Genomic DNA, 6,358 nt, shown 5'->3' on the forward strand with positions numbered 1-6,358 from the left:
GGTTGCCAACCCCTGGCCTAGTGGTTAGGGTACTCAGCTGGGATGTGGGAAGTCCCTGCTCAAAGCCCTTCTTCTCACCAAAAAGAGGGGGACTTGAACTGAGGTTCGACCACCTATCAGCTGAGCGCTCTAGCAATTGGGCTATTCTGATGTGGGACAGGTTCAGTTCCTCCTGTTGAAGGAGTCCCACTGTGGCTAAATAACTGAAGAGTAATTGAGGCAGAGAGCAAGCACTTGCATGAGAATCACTCTTATAGCCTGGTGGTTAGAGCCTTCACCCAGTACGTGGGAGACCCAGCATCCTGCACCACTGACTGAGTATTTATCCCAAGTGGAACAGCTTCAACAAGAGTAATCGAGGAAGTCCCACACTGGAATATTCCATAGCTCAGTGGTTAGAGAACAAGCTCTTCTCCTCATTAGGTGGAAGTGGGACTTGAATTGGTGGGTCTCCCATCTCCCTGGGGAGTACCCTAACCTCTGGACTAAAAATTGTGAGGGAGCTGCAGCTGCTCTCCCTCCCTCCCCACCCCCAGCCTCTGCAAAAAACAGCTTAGGTACTCACCTGGGAGTTCATAGCTGAGAATTGCTAGCAAACATAGGCACCCTCCTACCGCCCGCATTTAGGCACCTATCTCCCTGAGCAGGGCAGGGCTTAGCGCATACTCCTTCCATTGGCAGCTCCCATTGGCTAGCTTAGGCAGCTCCCCATCTAAGATGCTGGCTTTTACGGATCACAGTGTAAGGCAGGGATTCTCAGACTGGGGGTCGGGGCCCCTCAAGGGGTCACAAGGCTATTACATGGGGGGTTGCGAGCTGTCAGCCTCCACCCCAAACCCCGCTTCACCGCCAGCATTTATAATAGTGTTAAATATTTTAAGAAGTGTTTTTAATTTATAAGGGAGGGTCGCACTCAGAGGCTTGCTATGTGAAAGGGGTCACCACTACAAAAGTTTGAGAACCACTAGTCTAAAGCATCTATCTCTCCCCATTCATTTATAGGGAGCCTAGGTACCTACCTCAGGCTTTGTGAATTGCAGTGTTGATCCTGTGATTTTCTAGGTGCCCAGAAGTTAGGTGCTGTGATGCCCAGCATCACACTGCCTTAAGTAAATAGGCCTAAGTAAATAGAACAGCATGGCTAAATGACAGCTAAGTGGAGGGAGGAAAATGTACTAAGGGTCATTGGAGTAACGCTGATTTACATCAGCCTAGGAACCATCCCCTAGGTGCCCATGTATATTTGAAAGGTGTAAACACCACAGAGGTAGAGGAATTACTTTAGGTGGTACAATGGATTATAACAGAAACAAACCACTGAAAATGTTGCCTGAATGTCAGAAAACACATCCTAATGGTGAGCCTGATTAGACTATGGAAGAGTCACCCAAGGAATTGGCATCATTTAAAACTAGACTGAACAAAACACTTAAGGAATACACTGTGGGGAAGAATCCTGTGTCTGCAGGAGATGCTCTAAGAGGCCTTATCCATCACTAATTACTATGATCAATCAAGAAGCTCCATTCACAGCAGGGTTTATATTCGTTCTAAAATCCCTTTTATACACATTTGGTGGCTCATGAGTTACCCCCTTGTCAACACTAGAAAGTTGTACCATTTTAATTATACATGATTGCCTTAGTGTGGCTGGAGTACTAGATGGATAAAGGTGCTTTATACTGGTATAGCTATTCCGGGGAAGGGGAATACACTATACAGATAGGACACTTTTATTCTAGTATAACTACATCCACACTAGGGGTTGTACCAGTGTAACTATATTGGTTAAAAAAAGAGTCACACCTCTACCCATAGAGGTGTCAGACAGGCCCAGGATGCCTCAGTCTAAGATTAAATGTGACAGCATGTAGATGAACATTACTGTCTTATACAGTCTTCTCCTCTGGGCATTGGGTTTCTTTCATGTACAGCATAAGGATTCCATGTCTGTCTGTGTCACCTTGGAAATTATCCTTCAAAAATTATTTGTTAATGTCTGTCCCAGAACAGGTGGCTGTAATACATTGTAAAATGGGATCTCATGTGCTGGGCGGAAAGGAAAGGAAAGGAAAGGAAAGGAAAGGAAAGGAAAGAGAGCAAGCGAGCCAGGAATGTGTTCAGAACCACATTTTCAAAAAGGGGGACTGGGGCTGACTTCACAGATGCATGGAGGAGATAAGGACAAAGAGGAGGTTGGGGCATTTTAATTCTGTTGCTTATTATGTAGCTGTTATACTTCAGAACAAGCTGCAGCTGTTACTTGGACAGTAGTCAATATTATTTGGAAATACTCTACAAGGGTGCAAGTAAATTAAAAACAAATAATTACACCATACTCCTAAGTGTCTGGAGGTTGTAGAGACTGCACAAAAAACAGACTCTGCAGCTTTGGGGAAGTTTTACCATGCGGAATCGTAACAGGGCTTTTAAAAATTGCTTTGGGCTCTGTTCTTTCCTTAGTACCCAAACTTAAGTCCCCTTATTATAGGCGCAGTCCTGGAGGAAAACAGCCCATTGAAAGCTTAATGGAAATGGTATTTCAGTAATGCCACTAATTCAGAAGTGACATATTCTACACTTGTTCCATGTACAGAACTCCCATTAGTTTCAAGGATAGAACAGGGGTCAGCAACCTTCGGCACGCGGCCCATTAGGGTAATCTGCTGGCAGGCGGCGAGACATTTTGTTTATGTTGACCATCTGCAGGCACGGCCTCCCCCCCGCAGCTCCCAGTGGCTGCGGTTTGCCATTCCCAGCCAATGGGAACTGCAGGAAGCAGCGCAGGCCGCAGGGACGTGCTGGCCGCCGCTTCCCACAGCTCCCATTGGCTGGGAATGGCAATTCGCGGCCACAGGAAGCTGCGGGGGGCCATGCCTGCAGATGGGCAACGTAAACAAAATGTCTTGCGGACCACCAGCAGATTACCCTGATAGGCCGTGTGCCGAAAGTTGCTGATCCCTGTAGTATGTGTTTCAGTCAGTGCACAGGACGGATGGCGCTCCTTTTAACAAGCAGTTATTGAGTATTTCTTTTTATCCTCAGCATCCAATGTGTGGCCTCAAGCCTGATTTACTTCACACCGGCCAAACCCTGTAGTGAACAGAGAATTACTCATTTTCCAGTAAGCACTTTCATGGCGCTCATCACTGTAATGTCCTAGGGAGGAATCCACAAAGGTACTTAGGCACCTAAGTCCCTTTTTAGGCACCACAGTGATCCACAGAACTCCTGCTCAGATGCTGCCTACCATTATGGATGGCTAAAAGTTCCCTATGCACCTATGTTTCTGCCTGTGAGCAAGAGCACTGCCATCTCTCAGGTGAGTGCCCTAGCTACTCGGCTGGAGTCAAGTTATTATTCAATTAAAGTGAAACAGCTTCAGTAGGAGAAATTGAGAGAGACCCACATCAGAATAGCCTACAGTCTGGTGGTTAGAACCTTCACCTGAGGGGTGGCAACTCCCTGCTCAGTTCCTTCTCATCATCAGGCAGAGGCAGGGACTTAAACCAGCAGGTCTCTGACATCCTGGGTGAGTACCCTAACCACTTGGCCAAATGTTATAGAAAGGACTGCCCTCCATGGATGTTTTGTGGAGTTTGGCAGCCTCTGAGCATACCTACCAGGTCAGGTCCCACATGCAAATTAAGCAGCCAAACACCTCTCTTGCCCTGGTTCATGAATCATAAGCAGAGATTGGTGCCTCCCTGCAGCCTGGATTTAGGCATCTATCTCTGTGGGGGGGCTTAGCACACACCCATCAGCAGCATCTTCCATTGACTAGTGTAGACAGCTCTCCCCCTTTCCCGCCAGTATGTTGGCTTTCGTGAATCTCATTCTCAGATGCCTCTTTCCTCCTATTCATTGTACCAGATGACAGAACAAGGAGTAACAGTCTCAAGTTGCAGTGGGAGAGGTTTTGGTTGGATATTAGGAAAAACTTTTTCACTAGGAGGGTGATGAAGCACTGGAATGGGTTACCTAGGGAGGTGGTGGAATCTCCTTCCTTAGAGGTTTTTAAGGTCAGGCTTGACAAAGCCCTGTCTGGGATGATTTAGTTGGGGGTTGGTCCTGCTTTGAGCAGGGGGTTGCACTAGATGACCTCCTGAGGTCCCTTCCAACCCCAATATTCTATGATTCTAAGCGCCATCCATTCTGGGCACTTCTGTAGCAGGGCTTCCAGCTGGCTTCCATCACTGCTTCTGCTGGAGCTGGTGGTGTGTGACTGCTCTGTTCCTGCTCCATGTGTTTGTGTGCTGGAGGGTGGGGAGGTTGTTGTTCTGCTGATGAGCTCGTCCTCTGCCTTGCTTCCAAAGTGGCGGAAGACCTTTTTGTGTTGTTTCTCATGCTCCATTTTATGATGAGTCCTGTCTTCCATTTTGTTTCCCCTTCCCTTGGCTGGTTGGTTTGTATGATGTTCTCTGTTCCCTCTTGTGTTGGTTTGGTCTGTTTGCTTGTCGCGCACCCTCCCACCACCGCCTTATTCCCATCTGCTCCTGTCCTTCCTTTCCCTTGGGCAGACAGGCTCCCATGTGATTCCTTTTCCCTCTCCCTTCAGCCCTGTCAGTCCCTGCCCAGGTATTCCCCTTCCCTTCGAGGGATGGGGCAGGTCTCCCTGAGCCTTCTTACCCTTTTCCTTTCACTGTTTTTTCCTTCTTCCTCCCAACCCACCATGATTGTATCCCCCTGACCTTTCCATCCCTTCCTCCTTATTTTGTGTTTAGTTTGGTCCCTGCCTTCCTTTCTCATCAAAGTGTGTGGGGGGGATTTCTGATAAATGTTCCTTGTGTTGATTGCTGTTCCTTTTTCTCCAATTTTGTTTTGGTTTCCCCTCCTTGCAGTGGTAGGGTGTATACTGTTCCACCATCACCACCCCCTCACCTTTTTCCAGTGGTCACCATGGCAGGTGTTCAGTCTCCCCTTGGTGAGACTTCTTGCCACAGGTCTTAGTTGGTGGAGGGGGTGGGGGGTTGGAGGGAGAGGAAGAGAAGGGGTCAGGGGTTCCTCCGCCACAGTCTCATCATGTGGGGATGATAACACTCTTTCCATTTCACTAGTATCTCTGGTGGATGTTAAACGATAGCTACTAAAGTTAGACTTTTTCAACTCAGCAGGAGTTACACTTACATCCAAGAGTTTTAAAAGAGTTAATGTTGATTGTGAATAAGTCTTGGAGCATTGCAGAAGTTCCAGAAGACTAGCAGAAAGTTAATATTGTGCCAATTAAAAAAAAAGAGTAAACAGTTAACTATAGACTTGTCAGCCTGCTGTCAATCCTGGGCAAGATACGGGACTCAATTAATATAGAACTAAAGGAGGGTAATGTAATTAATGCAAACCAACATGAGTTTATGGAAAATAGATCCTATCAAACGTGATATCTTATTTAGGTAAGATTACAAGTTTGGTTGCTAAAATTAATAGTGTTGACGTAATATACTAAGTTTTCTGTAAGGTGTTTCACTTCATACAGCATGACATTTTGATTAAAAAACTAAAATATAAAATTAATATGGCACACATAAAATGGATTAAAAAGTGGCTAACTGATAGGTCTCAAAATGTCACTGTAAATGGGGAATCGTCATCAAGCAGGTCTGAGTCCAGTGAGTCCCACAGGGATCAGTTCTTGGCCCTCTACTATTTAACATTTTTATCAATGACATCGAAAAACACATAAAATCATTGACCAAGTTTGTGGATGATACAGTAAAACCTCAGAGTAATGGACACCTCGGGAATGGAGGTTGTCCATAACTCTGAAATGGTCCATAACACTGAACAAGACGTTACAGCAGGGGTAGGCAACCTATGGCACATGTGCCGAAGGCGGCACGCGAGCTGTTTTTCAGTGGCACTCACACTGCTCAGGTCCTGGCCACCGATCCGGGGGCTCTGCATTCTAATTTAATTTTAAATTAAGCTTCTTAAACATTTAAAAAACCTTATTTACTTTACATACAACAATAGTTTAGTTATATATTATAGACTTATAGAAAGAGACCTTCTAAAAAACATTAAAATGTATTACTGGCACGCGAAACCTTAAATTAGAGTGAATAAATGAAGACTCGGCACAGCACTTCTGAAAGGTTGCCGACCCCTGCGTTACAGACTTCAGCCACAGGAGAGTTGGGGCTGCAGCCATGGGGGAGTTAGGGCTCCAGGTGGAGTGGAGGGTGTCAGGGCTCCCGACCCTTGGGAGCACCAGGACTCAGGGCTTTAGACTTGAGGTGGGGGTCAGGGCTTTAGCTACAGGGGAAGTGCTAGGGCTGAAACCAGCGCTCCCCTCATAGCTAAAGCCCTGAGCCCGGCAACCCCCACGGGGCTGAAGTTGGCAACGGATTCACAGGGCTGA

This window comes from Mauremys reevesii, linkage group 2, assembly GCF_016161935.1.
Source record: "Mauremys reevesii isolate NIE-2019 linkage group 2, ASM1616193v1, whole genome shotgun sequence".
Lineage (NCBI taxonomy): Eukaryota > Metazoa > Chordata > Testudines > Geoemydidae > Mauremys > Mauremys reevesii.